The 15334-nt window shown below is 45.8% G+C and overlaps 1 protein-coding gene across 1 annotated transcript in view; it reads left to right on the top strand.

Moving 5' to 3' along the window:
* The window catches only part of LOC144784026 (syntaxin-binding protein 4-like), a 1158996-nt gene that overhangs the window by 258428 nt on the left and 885234 nt on the right, over positions 1–15334 (top strand). The gene's annotated exons all lie outside the window — the stretch shown is intronic.

Genomic DNA, 15334 nt, shown 5'->3' with positions numbered 1-15334 from the left:
AAGTGGACCAAGGTTTGTTGCAAGGTTCCATCACAAGGACACGTTAAAATGGAATTACTATCATATTGACCAAGAGGGAGCAGAGACTGCACCCTAGTGAACCCAATCGAAACCTTATGAGAAGGGATCGCTCCCATGGATTTTTAACCAAAGTAAGATATGGCTCTGAGCCTGGAGTGGTTTGTATTTTCTTACAGGCTCTTGCTATCATTCTGTCCATGCCCCTAGATTCCCTTATTTCCATAGTTTGTCTCATATATATCTCCTTCATCCTCTAACCCGTCCGCTTTAACAATAGATTGAAGAGCGTCATACAGTTCAGGATGACCGATTTCAGCAGTCAGGTTTTTTTATATATGCCAGCCATCGTATCTTATCGCCCAGATCACAAAGAAGACAGTCATTAATTACTCTCTGTTAAAAGCAGTGTGATCACCACTCCAGACAGAGATCCAGAGGAGTAAAGGAGCAATTTTTACAGAATCTTCTACAAATCCCAATCCCAACTCATCATGCATGAAGGTACTAGGACTTAGGGGACCAACGCCAAGTAGTTTTCAACAAAATCCATTCTCCTCTCTCTGTATTTTTAAACAATTATGATAGCCCCAGATGGCTTCCTCATACATAAGGACTGGCAGACATTTCATCCTATAGATCTGTAAAAGGGGGAACTATAGGTTTGTTTCCTATTGAGGCAGAAAACATAAAAACAGCACAACAACCTTGATTAAAACGTTGGCTTCTGACAGCCATACATAGGCTCCAGTTTCTATGTTGGTCAAAAGTGACTCCCAGGTATGGAGAAGAACTTGTCAGCAATATTACTTTACCCTTAATACATATGGGTCTAACTTTTGAGGTGATCTTCCCGCAAATCATAATATGGGGTTTGGGAATATTGGTATCTAGATCAAGATCGTCCATAACATTTACAAACGTACCCACCAAACCCCTTAGACCATTAGATGTGCGGGATAATAAAACTACATCATCTGCATACCCCAGAGACGGGACGAAAGCAAATTGTATCCTGGGCATATCCTTACCGTTTTCTATCGAAAATATATTCAAGCCGTTAATGTATAATAGGAATTGGAGGGGGGCCAGTACAAAACCTTACCTAACACCTATAGGGAGGTTAAAGGAATCCGTGCACTCCCCCTTATAGCCAAATCTAATAGTTGCTGTTATCTCTGAGTGCATAGCTCGCAGAAAACCCAGCCGGGTTTGTGGCAATCCCATGTCAGATAAAATGGACCATAGCTTTGATCTGTTAACTCAGTCGAAAGCGCTGCTTAGGTCCACGAACGCTGAATGGATGGGACTTTTCTTTGCTACCACATATTTACCTATCATTATCTCTAGATTTAGGCATTGCTCCATAGTTCCCTTACCCTCCCTGAAGCCATACTGTACTAGACTGAGGATATTACTACTATGAGCCCTTTCCTCCAGCCTCCCCAAAATAATTTGTCCGGTCACCTTTACGAATTAGGCAAAGAAATTGGTTGGTAGTAACAAGGGTTGTGGTGGTACAGTTTAAAAAAAAATTGGGACAACTGTGGCACACTTCCTTTAGTATTCCTCTAGCTGTAGCTCCATTAAGGATATTTGTTGTCAGAGGGGCCCAACATGTAATATTTTGTTTGTATAACTCCATTGGGCTTCCTTCCAGGCCAGGACCCCAATTGGCTTGACTAGTCCTAATCGCCTCTCTAACTCCCTCTAAGTCGAATGTTAGAAATATGGGATGCTCATGTATATACCCAGCACCTTCATTGGGTCTACTTATGTCTCCTGAGTAAATACTTGAGAAGTGCTGTGGTCATTGTCCTGCTGAGATAGTATTACTTATATCATTGTCAACGTGTGAGGGCAAATCTTTACCCCTAATTATTTGCCAGAATTCCATAGAATCTCTCTTGGCGCAGGCAGTCATTAATCTGTCCCATGATTCCTCCCTTAGTGTTTTCTTCCTATGTTGTAAAGTATCTTGATCTTGCCAGTATAACGTCTGATTTACTTATTGCGGTACAAAAGGGGGTGGTAATGGACGGAGCATCTGAACCAATCACACACTCACACCCAGTCAAGAGATCTGAGTTTAATCCATCACCGTTCTTTACCCCACTCTGACACCCCAGTTCAGACATGGCTATATGCAAATCAGTCTGACCCTGTGCCTCATGGGAACAGTCCAGCCTGAACTGCCAAGCCATGCCTTCCCTGGACCGGAAACAAGCTTCCAAGGACCGATTTCTGGCATTACAGCCGTCTTCAGCCCGGCTTGCTTGAATTCAGTGGCAAAGTGAGCAAGGGACTCACGTCTGAGCATACCCTGCCACACTTTTGGCGGCCAAAAGCGGTACAAAAGGGGGTGGTAATGGACGGAGCATCTGAACCAATCAAACACTCACACCCAGTCAAGAGATCTGAGTTTAATCCATCACGTTCTTTAGCCCACTCTGCCACCCCAGTTCAGACATGGCTATATGCAAATCAGTCTGACCCTGTGCCTCAAGGGAACAGTCCAGCCCGAACTGCCAAGCCATGTCTTCCCTGGACAAGAAACAAGCTTCCGAGGACCGGTTTCTGGCATTCCAGTCGTCTTCAGCCCGGCTTGCTTGAATCCAGTGGTAAAGTGAGCAAGGGACTCACGTCTGAGCATACCCTGCCACACTTATGGTGGCCAAAAGCGGTACAAAAGGGGGTGGTGATGGACGGAGCATCCGAATCAATCAAACACTCACACCCAGTCAGGCGCCTCATGGGAACAGTCCGGCCCAAACTGCCAAGCCATGCCTCCCAGGGAAGACATGGCTTGGCAGTTCGGGCTGGACTGTTCCCATGAGGCACATGGTCAGACTGATTTGCATATAGCCATGTCTGAACTGGGGTGGCAGAGTGGGCTAAAGAACGGTGACGGATTAAACCCATATCTTTTGACTGGGTGTGAGTGTTTGATTGATTCGGATGCTCCGTCCATCACCACCCCCTTTTGTACCGCTTTTGGCCACCATAAGTGTGGCAGGGTATGCTCAGACGTGAGTCCCTTGCTCACTTTACCACTGGATTCAAGCAAGCCGGGTTGAAGACGGCTGGAATGCCAGAAACCGGTCCTCAGAAGCTTTTTTCCGGTCCAGGGAAGACATGGCTTGGCAGTTCGGGCTGGACTGTTCCCATGAGGCACAGGGTCAGACTGATTTGCATATAGCCATGTCTGAACTGGGGTGGCAGAGTGGGCTAAAGAACGGTGATGGATTAAACCCAGATCTTTTGACTGGGTGTGAGTGTTTGATTGATTCGGATGCTCCGTCCATCACCACCCCCTTTTGTACCGCTTTTGGCCACCATAAGTGTGGCAGGGTATGCTCAGACGTGAGTCCCTTGCTCACTTTACCATTGGATTCAAGCAAGCCGGGCTGAAGACGGCTGGAATGCCAGAAACCGGTCCTCGGAAGCTTGTTTCCTGTCCAGGGAAGACATGGCTTGGCAGTTCGGGCTGGACTGTTCCCATGAGGCACAGGGTCAGACTGATTTGCATATAGCCATGTCTGAACTGGGGTGGCAGAGTGGGCTAAAGAACGGTGATGGATTAAACCCAGATCTTTTGACTGGGTGTGAGTGTTGGATTGATTCGGATGCTCCGTCCATCACCACCCCCTTTTGTACTGATTTACTTATTGGCCTGGTGTTCACTCTCGATCAAACTACACAGATCTGATTTGCTTCACTGGGGCGGAGAGGCTTTTCAAGATCTCCTTAATAGATTTAGTGAGGGTTCCAAAAGTTTCCAAGACCTTGTCAGGAGGAGGATCAATCCCAAGCTGTGGGTTCATAAGTAGGTCCATATTAGCCACAATAAGGGACTTAAGTAACTCCTGGGTCTGAGTAGTACGCTACCTAACTCTACGCCCCTTATCTACAGTTTCCATCCCAGTTAAACCAGGGTTAGTGACACTTGCTTCACTCATCGGTATTGGAAGTCCTGACACTATAGGGTTGTGATCTCTATAACTGGTGGATATGATATCGCCTAATCTAACCCGTTCTGCCATTGGCCTTGAAAAAAATATAGTCAATGGTTGTTCCCTTACCCCACCCTATAAAGGTTGGTTTGCCACAAAAATTCTGTCTTACAAGTGAACTAAGTTCATAGTGTCAATGCGACCTAAGGTTTTTATCATCCGCTGACCTCTATAATCTGCACCAGCTTTAAAGCTATGCTGCACTTTCTTCATAAAAGGATTGTCATCTAAGTTAAGTTGGCCTATCTTAGTGTTATAACCCCCCCCCCCTTCCATTACAAGTTTAAAACACTGTAGCCTTTGAAGGGCTCTAGTTTCAAGAGTATGCACTACCTTAAATAGCTTAGAGGTTTGGCAGCCCAAGGTTATCACTTCATTGTAGAAATTTACCAAGAAAAAATTCAAATTCCGACTTGCCACTACCCATATAACCTGAATCCCAGTGTGCTTGACGGGGATAACTATAATTTTGAATAAATTAGATATATGGATCAGGATAGATAGGCCAACTTGTGCTCTACAACCTCTCCCCCTATTGCAGGGACGTGGAAGGATTCAGATCCATCCACAAAAAAGGGTTTGCATTCCCAGGTTTCTTGGAGTAAATTATGTCATATTAGTTAACCAGGCAAAGCCATTCCGGGTCCATCACTTTAGTAGTTGCACCTGCGACATTCCAACAAAGAAAGCTAAGAATTTGGGAACTATTTTCAAATGATTTCGAGATACTGTTCTTATTTTCTTTGGCAAATGTTGGTAGCATATCCCCCTTATTACATTCAGGTCAAAGTACAGGATTTCCACATAGTCAATCGTTACTGTTGAGACATTTCAGCAGAAGGTATTGATTGGTAGTAGGAATTCAATGTTTCTCTGATTGGTCTGGATATACTCATTTGGTGTCCTCAGGTGGGTCTGTGTATAATTGTTTGTTGGCCTCAAGTGGCCATAAAAAAAAATGTAGGCATTTAAGGGTGATTCCTTCATTTGTCAACTGTTGGGAGCGTTAAATAAAAATGAAGCTCCTTGTCAATGATGGGTCTCTGCAATTGACCCCAATTCAGTCCCCCTTACATTGCTTTCTTCCCGGTCCCACCCACAGTACCCTTCTAACAAAAAGAGTATCCATATACTCTCTTATTTTTATTTATGAAGTTTTGTATAGCAGTAACGTGACCCTTACAGGTATCAGAGAGCTTCACAATTTTGGTTAAGAGGGATACAGTATTGGGAGGCAAAATAATCTTTACATAATTATGCAAGACGCATGCAGGACTCCTGGAGGTAACGGAACTCATTACTAAAAACAGGCATTTTACAGAGCCAATGACAGACCTTGTTTTGTAACTGCATAGTAGATGTACTAGAGGATGAAGATATCTCAGGGACCCATGTCATTGCTAAAACATATGGGCCACATTCAGGGGGGAGGTTTAGTATAGGCAGATTATCCTTCTCTTGTGGAAAGGGACCCAGCCTTCCTTATCGTTCCTGCTGTTCATTACTGCGTCGGCTGAACCCCCTTCTGTCGGGCTTGAATTCCTTTTTGACAGTCAGGCGTGCTTTGGGGCCTACCCTAGAGCATTAGCAGCCCCACTCCTGTGAGTATGGGTACTTGTTTTCGCATTTGAACAGGGGTTAACCTCATCTATTTTGGCCCTTACATGAGTGGCTTCATGTCCCATCTCAGATATAATGTTGCTTTGAGCACCAAATGTTTGATCAATTTTAGAGGTTAAAGCTATCACCATTAATTCAATCGTGTGCATCTTTTCATATAGAGAAGCAATTCACGTATCTATTACTTGTTTGAAATTATCATTATTCAGTTCCCAGTTAATATTGTCCGTGTCCTTATCCACCTCATTGCCGATGGCCTTAGGCAGCGACTTTTGCTTGGAGCCCCGTGTGATTGATTTCACAATTATTAGGCATTTATTTTTACATTTTCTTTTAACTAATGTTGCACACACACTATCATCTGGGAGTTCAACCGCCCCAATAGCTGTCCGATCAGCATCCTGTATGTCAGATGTGGAGGGGAAAATTGTTAGTGCTGCAGTAATTAAGCAGTTATTACTTTGATTGTGTGCGAGTTGTTTGGGGGGTTGGGACAGCCCCCACCCTCCCGCAAACTCAGACGTCATTCGGCTATATCAATTTCCCTTGATATTTCCCCCAACACTCTTGCCAAATAATTGCCCAATGTGGCCATTGACCAGGGCTCAATGGGGCTTCCATTTCCCTTCCCCAAGTCATGTTTCCACTTACCCATTATTCTTTCTTCCTAAGCTGGGTCCATGTTGAAAAGAGTGGAAAAGCCACGAGGAATTGCCAAGCCCAGCCTCTTCCGGGATTTGACTGGCCTGCTCTTGGCCCGGTCTACAACCGGGCAAGCGCCCGTGTGCCTCCTGCAAAGCGGGAGCCGCGGACAAACAAATGCGCACCTCTGGGCGCAGGCTGTAAGGCTTCACGGGTGGCAGGCATTTCTGGGGCTTGTGGTCCTGCCCCAATCTGCACCAGATGTACGGATGTCCCCCGAAGTGGGAACCCCAGACAAAGAAAAACAGTCTCTGGGTGCGGGCAGCAAGGCGTCGGTGGCGGCGTCTCCTGCAGGCATTTCTGGGGCATGTGGTCCTGCCCCAATCTGCACCAGCACTATGGGCGTCTCACGAAGCAGGAGCCCAAGACAAAGAAATACGCGCTTCTGGGTGCTGGCTCAAGGCGTCGGTGGCAGCATCTGCCCCGGCATCTCTGAGGCTTGTGGTCCTGCTCCAATCTGCACCAGAGCTATGGGTGTCTATCTAATTTAATGTACAAACTTTTTACAAATTGGGTAAATTCACAATGGGCCAGCCCGTCTTTAATGAGACCTATGATGAGGGCTGCGCTCCACAAAACCACCATTATGTATGATGTCATTTTCAGGTCTCGCCTACGCAGCGCTGCATAGGAAGGAGATCTTAAGCCATCGGCAGAGCTTTTCCGACAAAAACGTGCACGCGTTGCCTTGCTTCCAATGGCAACGAGTGAACGTTTAGCAATTTCCTTGTGAGAGCGCGCGGCGCCATATGGTGGCGCCATGTGGTTGCATGCTCCCACAAGGGAAACGCTGCCTGCTCTCTACCACTCCCCCCTCCCCCTACTTGTTTCTTTCACAGGTGTCTCCTTTCATTCACGCATAGGGGGTCTCTTCGTGTGACAGACTGCATTCTCCTGCAATGATTGGCAGAAGGCATCTTGTTCTCCCCGAGTCCCCCTGTATTGACCTGTCTCTCGCGGGCTGCACTTCTCGCATCCGCAGAGATCCATTGCCACTCCCTTCCCGCCTTTCTCCTCCTTTTATTAATACTTTGCCTTGTAGTTCAGTAACCATGAATCATTGGCCATCTGTTCTTACTTCCACCTCATCGCAACAGCCTGCTGGCACCAGGTCCAGGGGCTGGGGAACGAGGGAGGGGTCTCTCTGCTCCCCGACTGTGCACCGTCCCCTGGAGCAGGGAAAGGAAGCGGCAACTGTCCTTGGACTCACCTAGAAAGACGCTGAGGTGCCACTGGGCCCAGGATAGTTTCCTGCCTGCAGCCACTGCCAGGCACTTGCCCGTGTCTCTCACCACTGCACTGCCCTGGACACTGGCAAGCAGAGTGCTGTGACTCACGTATTCCCAATGACGTCAGCCAAGTCATGCCCCGCCACCTTCCCGGTGTCAAACACTGCGTCACTGCCATAGCCACTGACAAGCAGAATGCTGTGCCTTACATTATCTTGCTTACGTCAGCCACGGTATGTGCTGCCGCCTACCAGGTGTCAAACATCGCACCACTGCCGTAGGCCACTGTCATAAAGCACTCCACTGCACTCGGTCTCTACCATGCACAATACTAGTGCTAGACATCACCAGACTGCCAACGCCCACTGGCATGCACCACACTCATGCCACACACCATCCTACTGCCCACGGCCATTCAAACACCAACCTACTGCATTCAACCAGTGACATGCACCCTCCCTGTTTAAAACACCACCCTACTCAGTGGCGTAGTAAGAGGCCGGCAGCCACCTCCTTATCCCCTCTTCCCTCCCTACCCCGTTCTTATCTGCTTGTCAGCAAACGGGAGGCAAACGCGTGGTCGGCACAAGGCCTGGCTACACTAATGACCATATTGCCCTAGCAAAGTAACCATCAATAAGAGGGCGGCAGCCACCTCCTTATCCCTCTTCCCTCCCTACCCCGTTCTTATCTGCTTGTCAGCAAAAGGGAGGCAAACGCATGGGCGGCACAAGGCCTGGCTACACTAATGACCATATTGCCCTAGCAAAGTAACCATCAATAAGAGGGCGGCAGCAACCTCCTTATCCCCTCTTCCCTCCCTACCCCGTTCTTATCTGCTTGTCAGCAAACGGGAGGCAAACGCATGGGCGGCACAAGGCCTGGCTACACTAATGACCATATTGCCCTAGCAAAGTAACCATCACTCCCGTGCACTACGCCTGTGGAAACACTAACATACTGCCAGAGCAGGTGGTATACACCAATTGCTTGAGAAACACTATTTAATATCCTTACCCATTGGCAAATCACTAACCTTAATGCCCTCTCTTACAGGATTTTAATTCCGAGTGCCACACACTTTTTTACTGCACTTGGCCACTGGCATTCCTTATCACCATATCAGAATCATTCTACTGCCCAGACCCAGGTAGTGGCACTAACCGCCCTGTGCTAAACACCAACCTACTGCCCTCAGCCACTGGCAAGCACCCCACCATAGTACCACACAGCCCTGTGCCACTCCCATGCATCAATCTGTGTCAAACTCCAACCTTAATGCCCTCAGACATTTGTATTTACTTTCAAGCACCACACAAAGTCCTACTACCCACTGCCGCAGACATGAATCAACCCTACCAGGTGTCAAACACCAAAGTGCCACCCTCTGTCAAGTCCAGAGTTAACAACTATCCTACGGCCCTTCACCACCAGATGCCGATCCATTAATTGAACCACACCCCCGACCCTTTTGGATACACGTCTTGCTTGCTCAAATGTTAGTATATCACCTTCTGACTCCGCTCACCCGGCCCACCTCCGGTCCCACCTCCCCCCTCCTCACCCTCCCTTTTTCTCCTTTCAGCTTACCCTTCAGACGCTGCCACCCCGATCGGCTCCCCAGGCACCCGTGGGCCAGGTTGTTGCCGTTTTCTGGTATGCTCCTCCTCTCCCACTCACGCCTTTATCAGCTACTTCGTTCACGGTCGTTCAACATGTACCATAACTGGTTTCACGCCTAAATGTTGTCGGCCCTTTCCTAATGCACAGCCCCTGACTTCTGCTTCACAGCTTTTTTCACTCATAGCCTGACATGACTTTTACCGCGCACGACACCTGTATACCTGATCATCTAGGTATCACCTACCTCGTCCTTGCACAACTCTTGATCGCTCGCCCTATATTCTCACAGATCCCTCGTTGAGATCTTCACTAGTCTCACCCGGTAATCAATAGATCTACTCTTTCAGATTGTATGCTCACAAGATCCCCCTTTGAGATCTTCACTAGTCTCACCTGGTAATCATGAGATCTACTCTTCCAGATCCTTACTTCACTGGCTGCACGCTTCAGCCTTCTAGGCCGTCCTGCGCTGTCCTATCCCCTTCTTCCCTCGCCCTGACCTCTTCCCTTTCCCCCGCAGCACTCTACTAAATTGACAACCCCGTCCTGAAGACGATCCCTAGTAAAGAGGATTGAAACGCCGTCGACATCACAGCGCAACCCTTTGGCGTATTTCTGCTGTTCGGCTCATGACAAAAATGGAAAATAATGAATGCGATTGATGTAATTTAATATTCTTTTGAGCAACCACTGTATATATATTCACCTTGCGCCGCTCACGCTGTTCACCTTGTTCACTTGCGTCGTCACCTGTTTTGACTTGTATATATCACTATACACCAAGTGCCTTCAGGTTGTCATATGATTTTCTCTATACAGTGCTGCTTTAAATGTATATCCCCATGTAACTGTATGTGATACGAATTGGTGATTCACAACCTTTAGACAAACCTAATGAGTCTCCTTGTTTCCTGTTTCTGTAATGCTTCCTACATACATGAATAATTGTTTTTTGAGTTGATAATTGTTGGGCTATTGTTTTTGTATATATCTTCACCACCTCTAAGCACCATCTTGGGGCCATATACCATCCGACTTAACTCAGCCATGCACCATTCCAGAGTGACTCAAGACCCTACTACCCTCAATTACTAACGTAACCATCCAAGTGGTCCTCGCCTTCCTGCATCATTTCAGAGCTCCACGCCAGCCTACTGCTCGCAGCCACTGCTAAGGTCATGCCTCATTTTATTGCCTCTATCATTACTATGCACTAGTGCCATGCACTACTCTAGTGGACTCATTCCCTTCTGTGCATGTATACCACTACTACACACCATCAGCATCTCCCAACATCCTGAAGCCAATGCCATATACAATCGTTGCCCTTACACCACCCCACTGCCATCACACAGTCCTGCAGGAATCTTTGAACTGCCCATCGCCATTCTACTGCCCTCGGCCACTAGGGTGCACCATAAGTGTGCCTAAATAACCCTTCTGACTCACACATTGAGGCATCACTGAAGTGCTTTCCACCACTCTACTGCCCTTGGCCACTGCTGTGTCTCATCAGTGGCTCTACACCATTCTACCACCACAATCTGCCACGCGCCACTGAAGTGTCCCACACACTTTGACGGTCCTCAGCCACTGCCAAGCACCATCAGTTCATCTTCACAACCCTAATACAGTCACACACTTCTAGAAACCCCTATAGTGCCCCACACAATATTACTGGCCTCAACCATTGTCATGAACCTTCAGTACGTGTACGCCAACCCACTGACAGCAGCCACTGGTGTGCACATGGCAGAACCCCCACACTGTTCAACTATCCTCTGTCAGGCTGGACGAGGGATAGAGGTCTGTAGAAGGACTGCTGTCCTAGTAGCCCAAGTCACACCGCCTAGGTTAACATCACAGTGAAGGTAAAAAACATAGTGGGTCACTGAGAGCAGGGCACTGGGGAGTTATCACATAAACATTGGAAGAGAGAGTGTGGCGTAACGGCCAGGGCTGCTGACCTTGAAACTTCAGACGCAGGTTTGAGTCTCGGCATGGGCTCATCTTCCTGTGATTCTGGGAAAATCACATATCTTCCTGTGCCTACAAAAAAAAAATACATTTGCAATCCAATAGGTCTCTCTTTTGCGAGAGTTTGAGCTATTTGCATTGTAAATGACAATGCCTTTTATTTATGTGTTTTCAAAACTTACAAGAGGGGCGTAAACATGCACTCTGTACTTGTAGCCTTTGCTTTCGAGAAGCAAGGCTGGCAATAACTGCGCCAAATTTTACTGCCAGCCTTGCTTCTCGTAAGCAAGGACTATCTGTTCAAAGTGTGTGTTTACGCAACACTTGCAGGTTTTCAAAACACATAAATAAAAGGCATAGTCATTTACAATGCCAATAGCTCAAACTCTTGCAAATGCGAGACCTATTGCATTGCAAATGCTTGTTAGGTTTATATGGTCTAGCGAGACAGCTTTAGCTGTTTCGAAAGCCTCATGTTTTACTAATCATTCATAATGAAATACAGAGAGCCATTGGCTGTCCTACATTTAGGTAATGGCGTTTTGTCTGTTCACATATGCTGTCATGTCATTTTTTCATTGATTATTGCACAGGTCTTTTTTGCTTATTTCCATTGTACATGTATGCACACACTTCAGACTGCAGCATTGCCACTTTTTATTACTTTAGATGCCTATTGAATATGTTTTCCAAGAAAATAAAGAAGTTTAAAAAAAGTTCAGGCTTGCCAAGGAAGACCTACTTGCTTGCCAATGCTTGCTTTTCCTCTCATTTGGGTCATTCTCAGGGGATAAACCCTCCGGATCTTTGGCGTATATCAAGATTGAAAGAAAGGTTTTAACATCGTGATTTGTGACCATTTTTGGGGGGAATAATAAACATGGTCATTTAAGAATTCCAGCTTGTTTGATAAACTAGGGTTCCACATGTTTATTTGTTGCTGGTGCATAGAACACACATCATTGTTCTGTCTGTTACTTCAAGAACACTGAGATGTTCTTGAGACTTTAATCACTGAACAGACATAGAGAAGGCAGTGTCTCAGCTGGGAAATCATCAGGCCCAGATCAGCTACCACTGGAATTAGACAAAACCTCTTCCAAGGTCTTGGTTCCAGTATGGCTAAATTGTTCGATTCATTTATTGATCTGGAGCAGGTGCCTGCATGGTGGCGAATTCTCATTGTTATATTTTTTGAGAAAGAGAAAGATCCGACTAAATATGGGTCTTACCGGCTGACTTCTCTTATTAACCCCGAGTCGGAGATCTATTCTTCTTTACTCCCCAACTGACGATCAGGTTTTATTCCTTTGCCTGCCGATCCCAGCATGGATTATCAGCTAGATTCCTCAAACACCCGTTTTGCGAGTCTTTACTAGCGATTCATAAGGAATCGCTATTAAGGACTTGCAAAACGGGATTCATATAGGAATCGCAAAAAATATTGCGATTCCTACATATTCCTTATTTGCGATTAGCAAATTGCTAATCGCAAATAAGGAATAACTCCCCATTCATTCCTATGGGCCTAAAGGCCCACTCCCCATTCATTCCTATGGGCCTAAAGGCCCATAGGAATGAATGGGGAGTTATTCCTTATTAGCGATTAGCAATTTGCTAATCGCAAATAAGGATGCGATTTCAAGGGTGCCAGGGGTGTCCAAAGGACACCCTGTAGCACCCCTGAAATGCAAATTTACACAGGTGTTGCGCACACTTTGGACATGTGTGTGTGTAACATGCAACTGAGAAAAATGCACTAAAGTGCTTTTTTCTATTTTTTCGCTATTTACCACGAAGTCACACTTCGTGGTAAATAGTGATCAAAAATTGTGAATTTGCAATTTAAAATTGGTTAATGAATTGCATTTAAGGAACCTCAAATAGAGATTCCTTAAATACAATTCCTCGCAAATATGCGATTTCGCAAATAGCGATTTTTGCATTTGGGATGATGAATCCCAAATGCAAAAATTGCGCTCGCAAAGGCCCAGATTCTCAGAATCTGGCCCTTTGCGAGCGCAATTTCCTTTCATGAATCTAGCTGTTAATTTCTTTCTCGGGACAGCACCTCGCAGTTTAACACAGTTATCGCTGCTTTGGATGTGGCTTGTGTACAGAATAGACCCGTCGGGCAGATCCTGCGCGACCCTCGAAGGCGCTCGTAGGATCCCTTAGCAGTTCTTGAGCTCGCTGGTGCTGTACACAGGTTCTCGTGCTGCTTTTAGTCCAACGAGGGTCTCATATAGGTCGTTAACTGCACAGATTGTTTGTGCAGGGATCTGACTGAGAAAATAAAGATTAATAAAGGCACCAGACAGGCTGCCCTCTTTAACCCTTGCTCTTTGCCCTGTACTTAGACCCCTTTAATCAAGGTCTTAATCGAACCCCGTTGCTTAAATCTCTGGGTGGATCTGCCATTTATTTTAGGGTACACGTTACGTTGAGTGTGGGTCATATTGTAGATTACAAATCATTACATTCTAAGTCACTTAACAAAATAGAAATGAGATAGGTTACAGATCAGCTTAATTAGGCATTGTAATATTCTAAAAAAGGTCATTCTTCCATGATACTTATATTTTTTAGATCTATACCCTAGTATCTTACCATAGGCTTTTTTCAAAAAGTTGGAGTTAGATGGCAAAAATGTATTTAAGGCTATGGCAAGCCATAACGTGCTATTCAAAATCTACAATTACCGCGTCAGCAGGGTGGAGTCTCCCAGCCCTCCTTATGGCTATAATTTCTGGCTGCTCTCGCTTTCGATTATTTAAAGTCATGGGAGGGTTAGAGAGGCCTTTGAAGTCAATTGTGTAGGATTTATAACGGACAGGGGAAGGGTATTATTTTTTAATAGGCTCTATGATGCAGCATATTTTAAATGTACTAAGATTTAAACCCTCCGATTCTATCATTTAGTTTGAACTCATATTAGGAAATGATCTGGAATTTCCAGACACAATAACTGCATAATTAATAACCGTCCCTCTCCTACAAGTGTGACAATTCCAGGGGCGGCTCCTCCGCTATGGCAAAAAATGTGTCTCAAATTATTTTATTATCATTTTGTTTTTCACTGTTGCCTCTACCGAGGTAGCCGAGTGGTGGGGCTGGGCCATCCACCTGAGCTTCAGGAGGAGGAGTTGTGAGCACTCCTAAGTGTGCAGGATGGTTTGGCTGGCCGTTTTAGGGTAGCCATACTTTTATGCACACTTAGCATTTCTCCACTCGGCTGTGTAAAAGCCACAGGTTACCAGGCACTGTCTGAACAGCGAAGCAGACCAAGGCCGCTCAGCCTAATCCCAGTGGTGCTCTCATGCTGGGAACTGCATTCCCAGAATGAGATCATCGCTGGGATTGGCTTCTGGGAGCCTGCGCAGTGTGCGCCAGTTGAAGATCGGTAGAGGACAAAGATGCATCATCAGGTAAGTCACAATTTCTTTATGCCCCCCACCTTGCCACCCAACCACTTCACAATGTGGTCAGCCGCCACTGGCCAATTCTGACAATTCCAGAACCCCAAAGTTAAAAGAATGGTTTTGCCAGCAGGTATTAGTCAATCTTAATGATTTCATAAATAACTGTTGTAGTGCTTGTTTCTAAATTAAATGAACAACGCCACCATGTGGCAGACTGTTCTAGATTCTGGTGCTTACAATTAAGTACCGATGCTGAGCACCGGAAACCACAGGCTCAAATTAAACACTGCCACCATTATCTTTTACATTGTTGCAACTTTAAGCTTATGGAATAAGTAGAACTATCTAAAGTATTTGAAGCAGACACTTTCTCAGAAGCGTCCGTAGTAGTATCTAACGTCTGGATCCATTTGGAAGCCAGGCGATAAGTATCGTCGCCTCTAAAACTACAGAGTTGGCAGTATATTGTGCTTATTCTAGCTTTTAGGGAAAGATTGAAAAAATATGTCAATAGTTCATGAGAATGAGGGAGCAACACCCGATGTAATTTTAAGAAATAATCTCTAATTTGTAAATATTTAAAAAAGGATTGTTGTAGGAGATCAAAAGTAGATTGTATTGATACAACGGTGTGGAAACCATTAGCATCGTAAAGCTGGCCGAGCCGTTCAATACCACACCTTGCCCATCTGCAAGCAGTAAAATCTTGAAATATGCTTGGTATAATTGG

The sequence above is a fragment of the Lissotriton helveticus genome, chromosome 10 (genome assembly GCF_964261635.1).
Source record: "Lissotriton helveticus chromosome 10, aLisHel1.1, whole genome shotgun sequence".
Classification (NCBI taxonomy): domain Eukaryota; kingdom Metazoa; phylum Chordata; class Amphibia; order Caudata; family Salamandridae; genus Lissotriton; species Lissotriton helveticus.
This window is presented reverse-complemented; position numbering and strand designations above follow the sequence as displayed.